General features: G+C 36.4%; 2 non-coding genes across 2 annotated transcripts; one reads left to right on the top strand and one right to left on the bottom strand.

Annotated features, from left to right (window-relative positions):
- Positions 1-4,068: 4,068 nt before the first annotated feature.
- Trnah-gug lies at positions 4,069-4,140 on the bottom strand. The gene has a single exon. It is a non-coding gene; the product is annotated as a tRNA-His (tRNA).
- Positions 4,141-4,387: 247 nt separating this feature from the next.
- Positions 4,388-4,459, top strand: Trnah-gug. Its single transcript has one exon. It is a non-coding gene; the product is annotated as a tRNA-His (tRNA).
- The last annotated feature ends 9,988 nt before the right edge of the window (positions 4,460-14,447 follow it).

The raw sequence follows: 14,447 nt of genomic DNA, 5'->3' as shown, positions 1-14,447 counted from the left end.
CTCCGCAATAAAGTCTTCTACAGCGGTACGTCGGTCGCGGTCAGTGTACCTAAGCTTGCCATGCCATAAGGGCGAGGATGCATTGACGTCGGCGCCAATAATAATTTTATTACCCGCGAGAGATTGTAATACGCGGCGAAGTTGATGTAAATGTGGACTTACGGAATCCGAGTACTGAAAATAGCAGCTTACAACGTAAAATCTAAACTGAGGAGACGAAACTTCGGCTACCGCACAGTGCGACGTCGAAAGGTTAGTTAAGGCCGTGACTGAAAATCTAGACTGAGGTGTGTAAATACCCGCGCGAGCTAGGTTATTAATTTGTACTATCTTCGACCGTAGCGACGCGAGTTGATATTGCTCCTGTACGAGCACCAAGTCTAAATTGTAATCGGAAACCAACTTTTCTAATTCTATTGTTGCGTGCTTATTATTGTGGAGGTTTAACTGTCCTATATTTAAACTATCCATACCGAGTCGTTAAAATAAGTTGCTCCATTTTAGACTTATACGTAGGACAATCTGGGGAGCCTGTGTGGTGGTCGGTCGGTTTTTTATATCGCAAACAACTACCGCAAACCGGCTTAAAGTCGTCTTTATCTTTTTTTGGGCAGCTATCCGAGCTATGACCTTCAGCGCAATGTTTACAGCATGGCTTTGTGTCACGACAGAATTTAGCGGTGTGCCCATACTGTTGACAGTTAGCGCAGCGCACGAGTTCGACGTCATCTACAAAGCGACACATCGCCCAGTCGATAAAAAGTTTTTCTTTTGTTTCGATGAGGTGTTGACGCACTTTAGGGTCTAGTTCGATACCTATCCATTTACGGTTATTGTATTCTTTGTTTAAAATACGACGTCTTACTATTTTTGTCGAACTCATGAATTGATCTTGTGTCACATTAATTTCGCCGTTTACGTTTTGGTTGTACAGGGATAATAGAAAATTATCGTCTGTAATGTGTTGTGGAACATCTTTGATGAGGATGCGCGGGCTACGCCCCTTGGGTGTCTCGAGACGGAGGCCGGCAGATTTTAGCGCTTCGACTGACTTTAATTTTTTAACTTGCGACTCGCTCGTGAGGCGCAGAAGCACGCCCGAATTAGCTGTTTTCTTAACGCCGTGAAATTGAAAACCGTCGGCCGGGTTTATGACCTTCATCAAAGCCTGCTTGGTCTCAGTTGCCGATTTTAATTCCGCCGATTTTTCTTGCGTGGGGTAGGCTATAACACATGGGAGTGGTTTACGTGTCTCGACGGGGGGAACCGATTTCGCGAGTTTCAGTTTGAGGGCCTCGGAATAAGAGACCGGAGTCGCCGCGGGGGCCGGTTTCACGACCTGATTAAGTTTAACGGATAGTAAATCTCGCTCCAAATTCGCGACTTTGGTTTCAAGTGACGAGTTTTTAATGGCAAGAAGAGAAACTATGGTTGTCAGTTTTTGTGTTAAGTTCATTATATCGGATTTATTGGCAAAGTTATTGCGCCTCGAGACAGTGTCGTTAGCGAATTCGTTAATTTTTCCCAAGTAGGAGGACGCTTCACGGACTAACTCGCAATAATTAAACGAATCATCGACTGCGCTGCTAGTGTCTAATAATGAAATTACCGGGGACTGCGGTTCGTCCCTTATGGGTTGATGACGTTTTTCGACTGGTGACACGGATGAAGGCGATAGTTGGGACAGCAAACGTTTGCCGGTTGAAGTTGGCGGGGAACGAGGTATGCCGTCCCTTCTTTCAAATGGGTTGGTATTTTTATCTGGCGGCATGTTATTATGGCTAGACATTATGTCTTGTTTTCAAAGTTAACAACAACAATAACACTATTTATGACCAGCTGATCGCAAGGCCGGGCGCCCGGCGCAGCGCGCGCGGTACCGACGATACAATATTTTTACCTACCTACAATTCCTTACTGTTAAAAATGAACAAAGGAAATTACTTACCGAGTTAAATCCAATAAAATACGGGCAAATGTGTTCAAAAACTTACAGTAAACGTAGATTACACCGTTACCTAGCTTTTTACACTCACTCAGCACGCAGTTAACGATTTTAACCACCGAAAACGATTTTAATTCCCGGAGCGCACGTCAGACGATGTTAACCGTACCGAGTTCGCGGAGGGAGGCCTTATTTGATTATTTTTTTGATATAATCAAATAAGGTTTTAGGGCATTTCATTTCGATCACAATATATTTTCTGTAAAGAATCCTTAGTTATTTCCTCCCGAGGTGCACCAAAATCATGGTGTAGGTATCTATAGATCTAGTTTTTGCGATTTCTTGTGCAGATTTCAGTACTCCGGTGCTAAGATGTGATAATTCTTTCTATTGCTATGGATTGGACATGTGCGATAAAATAACATAATATCATTTTACAAAGTTTTGACACATAGATAACTCTCTGTTGCAGTACTCTGTACATTGTTTCCTGACTAAGTTGTAATGTTTACATTTTATGACTTTAAAACCTACCAAAAACGTAACAATGATCGTTTGGCGAATGTAAATTATCAAATAGCATCTTATTAGATAGTCTCTCGCCATATAATTTAGGTTACAAAGCAATATTGTAGTATTTGTAAACCAAAAATGTTGACTAGGTTCCGAAATAAAACTCAGCCTACTGACCATTGCTCAAGACGTCAAATTACGGCGCTGTACTATTGTACGGCCAGAATACTGGGATATATTTTTGAACATACTCTATGATAGACAATCAGCCTCTGACAGACAGATTTTACTTATGTCATTCAATTTTTATCCATCAAAGCGCCTGTGGAATTAAAGTGGCAAATTCAAAATCAAATCGTTGCATTTGTAAAATAACAAATCGTTCGAATTTGTGATCTAAACTACTTATTTTTATTATTATTATTTATCAAAAACGAAGCTGACCAGGACCTTCGAAATCATAATTTAAACATTTTTGTGTAAAAATATTTTTTCTGCATTTATTTTCGCTGAATTCTAGTCGAAATAAAATTTTGAAAGTATCATTCTTTATTATTCTTTTTTTAGTAGTAAATGGATTTAAATCAAAATTCTAAGCTCAGGAACCTTGGTAAGGAACGTAACAAAGCTACAAAAAATGTTTAAATGCCTATAATTACTTCTGGTCAAAGTTCTAGTGAAAATAAAAACATGAAATTTCGCTAATCCTCGTTGTATACGGCCTTAAACGTAGTTTTAAACCTTTCATTTAATAATTATTGTAAAGTATTATAGGGACACGTTTACCTAGCAAACACAAATTAATGAGATTGCCGTATTTATTTTACCAGGCGCAAGAGTAATTATTATTTTGTATGTTTAGTTAAGTAAACTAATCTGATTTTATATTAATGTATATTTCATACCGCCCAGTTTAAATATCTACTAAATTAAGGTCAGTACAGCTTCCACTTTAAGAGTTTATTAATAAAATATTCACGTCCAACTTAAATATTATACTTAGCGATCGTTCCACTTTAAATTTAAACGCTTGTTTTCTAAATTGAGTAGATATTTACCTGCCTACTGTTAGAATTGAAGACGTTAGTGGATGAAACAGGTAATTATTAGTTGAAAAAATTGCATTTAAAAAAAAATTAAATTTTTGGGGCCGGGAAAATGATTTTAAATAATAAAAATTTGAATTTTACGTATCGCCAGATGATGAAATAGGTATAGTTACAAGGTTGTTCAAATTATGAGGTTAAAATAAGCAATTGTCTTTATGATATAAAACGGTACGGTAGTACTTATTAGTTCCATGATAAAACGTTAGTTACTTCCACTCACGTTTATAATCTGCTAGACGTGCTAAATGAAATCGCTCCTATATTATGTTTTTTTTTTGGAACGCTGCACTGGAAAAATTTTGGAAAGGCTCTCAAAACTTCAATAATAATTTAGTTTATTAGACTTGATTCTTAAAATCTGGTCAGTTATTAATAATTATTATTGTTGTTTACTCAACGTAAAACATTCATTATTACCACCTGAAGAGAATGAAGCATTAGTAAATGCATCTATGGACAAAAGTTTAAAAAAAGTTAGCTCCGCCGTGACTGCTTCACAGCTGCCGTGACCAGGATTCGAACCTGGGTTACTACGGCCACAACGTAGGGTCCTAACCACTAGACGATCACGGCTGTCGGAGCGGGTGAAGGGTGGCTGTATCGGCGCGAGTCTCTCGCCGCAGACTTTCATCGCAATTAGTTCCGGTCTCGCCGACAGTTAAGTATAGCATGATGGTGATGTCGCAACACAATACGGCTAAATACAGTGGTCAGTGCACTCGAACAGTTCGCTCCACATTGCGGGTACTTGCAAATAGTCGCGTAATCCCGAATTCGATACCGGCGTCGATATTCGACTGTTATAGTACCCGCTCCGACAGCCGTGATCGTCTAGTGGTTAGGACCCTACGTTGTGGCCGTAGTAACCCAGGTTCGAATCCTGGTCACGGCAGCCGTAAAGCTGTCACGGCGGAGCTATAATTTTTTTGTATATTTTAACAACAAAATTCTTCATTCTTAGCTGCAAACTACGTCTGTTTAATCTGTATTTCTTTGCTCAGCAAATTGAAAAAACTTACATAGACATTTTTGCTCATTACAAGTATCATTTAAGGGAGTAATTTAAAAAACAACGAAATGTTTTAAGAGCAAAACCGTAAAATGAAGACGAAGCGATGTATTCTGAAGTGCCTGGGGATGTTTCTGTCGGCATGTGTGTTGTACGGGTAATGAAGACGTCATTTTGTTTCATAAAACATTCAGTTCACATTTATTTCACCCCTGAAAAGACCTTTATAGCAACGAAATGAGGATTACTCATATAGAAACTTCGAATAAAAGAATCTGTACCTAGTCTCTAACAATTCTTGCAAAGAAACTGCATACTTTTATAATGCATTATAATATTATATCATTATAATTATTAATACTATTTAAGGACAAGGCCCTCAATAGTGGAGCTGCCGCCACTTCTTCCAGGCCTTCGCCAGCACTTTCAGTTCTCTTTTTGACATGAGCATTAGCATTCTCTAATAATTCAAAATCAAAATATTTTTTATTCAGAGATATTGTTTTACAAAAAAAATTCCGAACGTCGATACTAAGGTGCCTTCCACCGGTCCACCAATAGTTGACTAACTATTAAATAAGTACTAATACTAATTATTAAATAAGGGGGCAAACGAGCAAACGGGTCACCTGATGGTAAGCAACTTCCGTCGCCCATGGACACTCGCAACATCAGAAGAGCTGCAGGTGCGTTGCCGGCCTTTTAAGAGGGAGGGAGGGAGGGCTTGGCTTGCGTGAGCTTGCGTACGCTTGTATCCGATCCGTTGTAGTGTCGGTTTTTGGACACAGATCAAAGGGCGCTTGCTTGGATGTACGTAACTGACGCATTCACATTTCACAAGCGAGTAAACGACTTCCAAATGCCAAGCGAGATTTGTGGACGCTTGTACCTTATGGATGCTTGCCAAGCCAAGCCTTAACGTTGTGTAAAATCAAAATGAACTAAACATCAAAGAAGTAAATCCTAAGTGAAATTGAAAAGTCGAGAGATTAAAGAATTAAAAATTTGTTTAAATTTTTTCGATTGAGCGATTATTTTATGCGAAAAATGTTACTTTGTATAAGCAATGTCCGGTAATATGTTTCCTTATTTTTGCCCTAAATTTTTCGTTCCTCTAAGGACCACAAACGCCAAAAGCTAGGTACGTAATTTTATTTTCCTTCGATATTGTTGACTGTAATATAATACAATTCGTAAAAGCTAATAGCAATTCGTAATTGAAACATTGCTATTTATTTTGATCAGGAAATTTAATGGAAATATATTCCCCACATTTTCCTCAGGTCAAAAGTTAAAGAGGGGAATTGATTTGATTTTGATGGAAGCAATTAGTGATTAAATCGTCGTCAGTAACTTTAACGATTACAACAGGGTTTCGTAAACTTTTAACAGCACATGGGGCTCTGTATTTATCTTAGTATATACTATGTAGGTTATACTGTATGTAGTCGGAAGCCATGTAACAACAGCGCTCGTGATTTCGTCCAGCGCAGATTATGGAACTGGTCGGGTTTTAAGGGTCCCACACATTAACAGTCCGCCTGCAGGCTCTGGTCGCCAGGCAGGGCTGTAGCTAGAGTCAGATTTGAGGTAGGGCTGCATTGGTTAGAGGTAGGGCGGAAGTAAAGAAAAAATCATAATTGATTGATTTTCTTAGGTTTTGGCATTTTTAAGGTAGGGCATTATGATTTTAAGGTAGGGCATTATGATTTTAAGGTAGGGCATTGCCCCACAATGCCCCCCCCTAGCTACGGCCGTGTCGCCAGGCCGTCAGGAGAACTGTCTGTGAACTGTAATGTGTGGGGGCTGGGGACCTTTGGTGACGTAGCCCTGGGCGGGATCATCTTCGCCTGAGACTTGAGAGAGTGCCACGTAGCCCAGTGGCCGGTTCAGCACTACGCTACCAGGGAGGCATGAAGCATTTCCCGAAGTGACAAAAATTTTGGCTCTATGTCTTCGTCGTCCAGTACGTGGCTCGCGAAACTTAATTGAAAGGTTGTAGGTTTGATTCTCGCATTAGAAAACAGCGAACATTTATAAATGCTCCTTTTGTAAAATAACGAATGTATGAGCCGTCCTTTTTTGCTTTATAAAGAAAGAAGAATGTTTTTGGACACTGCATACCGTAGAACATATTATGTACCTTATTCTTCTCGCAGAAAGGACACACTGGGATTTTGTTTTGTTTTAATGACTTTTTACTAAACGTAATAAAGAATATAGGTAGAAGAATGAGTATATTTTATTCCCAAGAAATAACTTATTACACAAGGTGTTCGCATTATTATAATTTGTCCAAAGTTTCGACCCTTGTAGGGCATGTATCTGAATAAAAAATTAATAAAACATAATTCAGGACACCTCACTCCTAGCAGAACTTATAAGGGTACTTACCGATAATTCTAAATAATATTCTTGTCAATTTTAAAAATATCTTTGTAGCTGAAATATAATGATTGATTAATAAAACATTTTTAATAGAAAATTTTGAGGAAACTCTCGTAGCATGATGAACGAAATACTTTAATATCATAACCTTATCAATTTGACGTCACCAGTAATTCCACTTTAGCATAAACCAGTCTTATTACTAGGGGAATAAGGTTCAACGGTTGTATCTATGTATTAGCAAAGTGCAAATATTCGGTCCCTTGATCTAAGGGTCGGTTTTCGTAATTAATATTTGTTATAAGACAATTAATCTTTGGAGAAAATTCGAGCGAAGAGTTCTCGTTAATCGGCTATCGTCTTTATCAAAGTATTTTGATAACGAAACCACAAAAGCTCGGTTACTTTATGAAATATGCAATTTAGAGTTAAGGCGAAGAATTTTAAAATATTACACTTTGAACGAGACATTTTTGTACATATACGACAACTAGACAATACGAGTATCCAGCAATGGCTGTTTATTGAAATGTGGGTTCTCAATCTTTGGAAGTGAAAACGATCTTACCCTGGTTAAGGTGACGCCGCGTTAAAGTAAAAAACCGTGTTGGATATGTTTTAGATTGCTTGTTTTCTAAAGCAATGGAACAGCAAAAAATGGAAAGGGCGTAAGCGACAAAATGGTTTTTGTCGCGTAATTTAAAAACCATAAATACATTTCATGTAAGCTATGGGCAAATTTAAATGTATGCTTGAAGCAATCTATGTACAAATTTTGGAAGCTTAAATCACTCTCCTCTGTTGGCAAAATAGGAATCCCTTTTTTTACAGAGGTCTTTTTGATTGATTATTATGTGTTATAATCTACCCATAGGTAATTCAAAGACAAAGACGTGATGAATATGGACAATGAACTTCAATTTCTTAGCTTTAGTCATTGCTGAGAAAAATCGATATCGCTACAGCCAAATTATAAAGGCGTCGCGTCGCGTCGCCTTAAAGTTTAAGACCTAACTCACTTATCTTATTAAAAATAGAGAGTTAAAAAACATTAAAACAGTGATCACTGATCAGTGTTTTAATGTTTTTGAACTCTCTATTTTCTATACTTTACGTATTTTATTATTTTATATGCTTAATCAAAGCCATAACTTCCAAGTTCTAACATTTCATCTAATCTGCAGTGAGTCTGTAGACTTGTACTATTATCTATACTCTATTCTGTGTCTGTAGTGAGAACGCCGGAAATCAGACTAGCTTCCTTTACTTGTGGACATAACTTTTTTACCCTTGCATCATCTTATAAATCTATTTATAAGTAGTTTGCGGAACTACGTCATTCGATAGGGTCAATGTTATTTGTGAATTGTGATCTTTAGGCCGGGCTTGACATAAGCTGTTAGCCGACTAAATAACGTAGGTCCGTCATCTGCCTACGGATTTTCTCTTATAGTACGTATGATTAGCTGCTTTCCTCAGACAATATTATATCCAAAGGAGACCCTGGATACCTATACATTTTCTATTTTTCAATAGATATCGAGAAAAGTAAGACAAATATCCCGGGATAGGACGTCACATTATCCCTTGTAATAAAGGTAATTAAATCCGGCGGGGGCTGGGAAGATGGGACTGGGAAGTGGGGGCTGGGGACCGGGGGCTCCCCAGAACACGCCGCGTTTAACGAGCGATGTAAATACTAATTAATTACCGTTTATAATCACACTCGAATTTCTACTTTATTGCTATAATTGTATAAAGTATATTTTATTGTGTTACCTGCTATTATTACTGACATGGAATAATCAACTTTATGTCAATGATATAGAGGGGATTTACGTGTGTAGACGTAACATGTTAAAGTGCGAACATGATATTTTTGTATCGGATAATTTCTTAATTAATTATCTCGCATTTGATTATTTAACATGTAACAAATAGCTTTCATGATTCATGAAAGTATTAAGTACCAGGGCCACAATTCTAACAGAATAGAGCTAAAGAAATGATTCACATCCAAATTCATGGGACAAAGAATTGTTTCACGTATTTTAGCTTTAGAATTGTTTCACGTATTTAAGCTTCTTAATTTATTAATTTAGTATGCTCTTAGTTCCTAATTGTATTGTCCAAACTATATTATTGTGAGGTCACTCATTGGTCCTAGCAGAAAATCAGTGCAGCAACTTGCTGCTCATGCTGAGCTGGGGTCCATTTTTGTGAGATCACACAATATAATGTAATTAAGTATTGTACTGTATCCTGGTTCTTTCGTCCTTTGTAATTTATATTGTGTTGTGTGATGTGCAAAATATTTTTTTCTTATTCTTATTCTTATTTCCTATACTTAGATAATACTAGTTCTTTAATGCGAAGGATTTCAGAAATAAAAATAGAACCCCTAAATTCTAGACAATATAGACGTATATAGAGTTAGGGGTTCCATTTTATATTTTTGAAATCCTGCATATGAAACAACTCGTATTATTTAAGTTTGTTGATACCGCCTTCAAAGGTATGAAAATTGCTATAATATTAAAAAAGTATGTTATATTATGTTATACAGTCGAAGTACCTATTTAAAAAAAACACAAAAATATTATACTTTTCAAATTATAATTTCAGTTTTCTATAAGGTTCAGCTAGCTCAAAATTTTGTTGCTACATTTCCTAACTACTCACTTAGCTTCGACTGCGCTAGCAATTGTCGCCACTTCCGCTTGAACCAGAACATAGTAACATTGACCTTAATAGTAGCCTTGGCACTTATAGTCGCTTAACCAGAGCCTATCGCATTGTCCCATTTACCCAACTGGGGCGGGAAAAGAGGTTAATGTCTTGTGACGTCACCGCTGATAGATGTCCCACTTATTTTCCCCTTCCCGGGATTAAGGAAGTAGCCCCAAATACGTTGGAGGTGTGAAAATTGCGCTCGCAAAATATTAAGGTCAAAAGAGATAAAGCTTATATCAGAACTAGCTTTTGCCCGCGGCTTCGGTCACGTTAAGAAGTATTATTATTAATTAGGTATCAAAGTCTCATACCGATCGGTTTAAAATTAACAAAGTTCCATACAAACTTTCATCCCCTATTTTATCCCCTTGGGAGTAGAATTGGAAAAATCCTTTCTTAGCGGATGCGTACGTCAAAACATCTACCTGCATGCCAAATTTCAGCCCTATCCGTTAAGTGGTTTGGGCTGTGCGTTGATAGATCACTATGTAAGTCAGTCAGTCAGTCACCTTTAAGTTAAGTACCATATATATGATATTTAGATTGATTTTGGACGAGGGAATATTTTAAATAGGTAAATAAACATTTATTCAAAATTTTCTAAATAGTAGAATATACATCTACATTCTAATCATGATCATCATCTTCATCTATAAATATATATTCTACAATTACTTTCATTATAGAATACACTTCTATTTATTTTAATCAGATAAAATAACTAAAGCTTAAAACATATGTTTAATAATGATATCAGCAGCATCAAACGTTATGCCTAGAAAAAAATCCGGCATGAGAAACATATTATTACGTTTCCAGAAATTCAAAATATATTAACAGTATCTAATTTCATCTAAATCGGCTTAAGCGTAAAGAAGTTACAGACGGTCAGACTGACAGAAAGACAGACATACAAAGTATTAGTACTATGGATGTAAATTATTACCCTCATGGGGCTCTCTGTCTGTAGTCTGCAGAGGGCATTTATTTCTTATCTCGCCGTTTTGTGAACTTGTCTGTGCTTTGTCGCATCAACCAACTGTCATGAACATAAGATTAAATAGTATTTTATTTTTACGGCAAAGACTTCTGAATCGCACTTTCTGAGATCAGCGGGGCTAAAATGGTCGCTTTGGACCTCCAAATAATATCATATCACCTGATATGATATTATGAATCATAATATGATTTATTTTTTTTAAATCGCAAAATGGTCACTGTGCTTGCAATTCATGTCTAGTAATTCGTTTACTAATTTGACATTCGTCAGTTTGACAGTTTTGACAATTCATTTGCTAACAATTTAGCAAATGAATTGTCAAAACTGTCAAACATGAAGTTTATAAAAATATGATTTTTACCAACAGTCAGCGGGGCTAAAATGGTCACAATCGCATTTAGCAATATTTCCTCTAAATATTGATTTAGAGGAAATATTGCTAAATGCGATTTAGAGGAAATATTGCTAAATGCGATTGTGACCATTTTAGCCCCGCTGACTGTTGGTAAAAATCATATTTTTATAAACTTCATCATAATATTATAGGATGTAGTCAAATCAACTGCCTAGCTACTGCACTCAGTACTCTCGGTAAAACTAAAACTGTTGTTTCTAACATTGACTCAACGAGCTTTGCGAAGTCTCGCTCTTTTCTGCCTACAGTAAAACATATTACCTATGTGCACTGAGTATCCGTAGTTGACTTTACCACACGTAAGATTAGCTTTTGTAATTTACATAATATTTCATAGCTATAGATAAACTTATCTATATATTAATACGTGAGCCAAAAACTTTGTATCCCTTTTGACGAAAAATGGAGAAACGTAGGTGAATGAAATTTTGCACAGTTATAGTTTATATGGTGAAGGAGTGCATCGAGCTAATATCATTTTAAAATTATGCTTTAATCATACATTTTTTTTAACAAATAAAACATTATACACACTACAACACACACACTAAAAAAATGACAGATTTTTGAGTGACAAGCTTATACATAAGAATTATACTCTTTTATTTATGGTTGAAGTCATGGTTGTTGACAACAAGGTGACAAATTGAAAATGGATTATAGTTTTTTTTTATTGAATCTTAGATAGTATTAGACAATGCTTACACGGCCAGTCTGAGATCAGCTGAGTCCCAGAGACAAGAGTTGAAAAAAATATGATAGTTAATATTTTTTTACAAAATATAGGTAAGTTGTAGTCCTAATGTCGTTGAAGCTAAGGTCGAATTTCGACCATTAGGCGATCTCTAGTATTTCTAAACTTATAAATCTTTAAACTATTACTCTTCTTACTTCTTCATGGCTACTTCTGCTACTGCATTACATCGTGACGTGGACACAGTAGATGGCTCTTAACTCCGGTAACCTAGCTTTATGATGTCTCAATACTCATACAGCTAGATAACCAAAGATAATTCACCTATCTACCTCTTCTTTCTTCTCAATTTCTTCTTTATCTTCTGCTTTTACTTCTTCTTTATCTTCTACTTGTAGTTATAATTATTCTTGTGATGTCATCTTCTTATATCTTAGTGATTCTTCTTGATTGTTTATAATGTAGGTACGTAATGTACGAAAAAGTAGGTATACCTATAAACTCAATATGGCAAACTTACTTACATGCATTTCGAGTAGAACTTAATTTAAAACATTGTTAAAACTTTTAATAAATATAATAATAATAATTTATTTTCCTTATTTCACAATTTTGTTACTTATTATACAAAAGAGATGAGATCCACCTAGTAAGTGTCATGAGACAAATATACATCAACTTTTAAAATTTAAGTTTCTTCTTTTCATATTATACTTAGCCATTATTCATAATATAATATTTCTATTTCACTTTTAAATGAGGTAGACATAATTATACACAACTACTATCAGTCCGTTTAAAGTTCTTTTACCTCTGAGAAAACCCTTATTCCGACGCCATAAAAGCTATTTTAATATGGAGGAAAAGTCCATGCCGCATATACATACATATATTTCCGCAGACCTTGGACTTTTCTTCGTACGCTATTTGACGTAAAGGAACCAGTTTTTAATTCATTACTATGAATGTCAAGGCGAATATACATATACAATATACATAATATGACAAGTAGACAATTTGTTATTAGCATAAACTATAAACACATATTGTAGAGTAAGAGAATTAAATTGGCTTCAATTTTAACAATAACTCTTTAAAGCTGCCGTCCATCAAACCATACGGCGTGTTTTCAGTCCAAAATCGATTCAAGTCGTGTTGTATTAATTACTCGTAGAGTGCAGTGGTCCAAGTGGAATTTTAAAAAGAGACACATAATATAGCTTACAATAATTAATTTACATGAGAGAGAAAATAATGTTTTACCGGATTTACGAAGACATAGTTGAAGGTGGTAGCGTGGAACCAGTGGCGGCCTTACCCGTTTGCGAGGCCCCGGGTGGAAGTTTTTTGCGAGGCCCTGGGCGGCAGGTCTTTGCGAGGCCCTTTGTCTTACGAAAAAACATATTGCAAGGCCCCAGCAAGAGTGAGGCTCCGGAAGAATTGCCCTGTTCGCCATCACCTATGGCCGCCACTGCGTGGAACCCACTTATTTACGTCAAGTAGGATCCATCAAACTTCCGTGATGGCACTGAGTGCAGAGCGAACCTGAAATTGATAAAAAATGGGATTAGCTTACTAGAACCTGCATTTCAAAATGTTTAGACCTACGACATCTTTGTAATATGTCTTCGAAATATTATTTGGAATTCGTTGTTGCTTGCAACTTTGTTTGTCATGCCCGGAATGGTGTGCGGTTCCCAAACCGCACACCATTCCGGGATAGAACTAACCCTATAATAACTTCTCTCAGGTTTCAAAGTATATATACAAAATTTTATCCATAAAAGATTCAACGGTTTGAACGTGTAAAAAGGTAACAGACAGACAGAGACTCTATCGCATTTACAATATGAATATGTATTCGCGATCGCCATTCTGAGAATGTGCCTCGTTCATTATATTTTAAAATAAAACCATGACACAGTGCAGCTAATGAATGGTACAGTCATTACGCGTTAGCAACTCTGTGAGAATCACTGAGCAAACACCGCTCTGCAACGCACACTGTACGATATACACTATAGCTATATTCATTTTCAAACGTAAAGTGTTTTTGTGTCTGTCTGTTATCTTTTTAGTTTTTATTCCGCAAAACTAAAAAAAAAAACTAATAATTCCACTTGCAGGAAATTGCGAGTAACATTTACTGCATTCCTTTATACGATGCCTTTCCAAAAGTGGGCTATAACGCCCCCTTGTTGGCGCTGAAGCTCTAAAGGGTGTAGACCTCAAAAAAAATAGGGGCGCTGTGTAGAGGCTTGGGGAGGTAATTTGTATTTTCATTTCATCTAGATGCATTTTAAATTAAAACAATGGGGGGTGCTAAAACATAATATTTTGTTCTCAAAGTAGGCAGTACACAAAATAAGTTTGGGAATCCCTGCTTAATGTTACATTAATCTCTCATATCGACGGGTAAAAGCGGAAGTGGCGTAACTTGAATTTTGGCCAAAATCACTTTTTAATTGATTGTTGTATAAAAAAAATTCTGCGTCGAATGGTCTATATCTCGTCTTTCTACGATAAATTCTAGTAAAGATACGACCATGGATTTTTACCAACTTTTAGCACAGACCTTAAAAAAATTGTCGTAACTAGACGAAAAACTGCAATTTTTGGATAAAAGATAGATACGACAATG

The sequence above is a fragment of the Aricia agestis genome, chromosome 9 (genome assembly GCF_905147365.1).
Source record: "Aricia agestis chromosome 9, ilAriAges1.1, whole genome shotgun sequence".
NCBI classification, from domain to species: Eukaryota; Metazoa; Arthropoda; class Insecta; order Lepidoptera; family Lycaenidae; genus Aricia; species Aricia agestis.
Note: the sequence above shows the minus strand (reverse complement) of the source record. Positions and strands in the feature narration are given on the sequence as shown.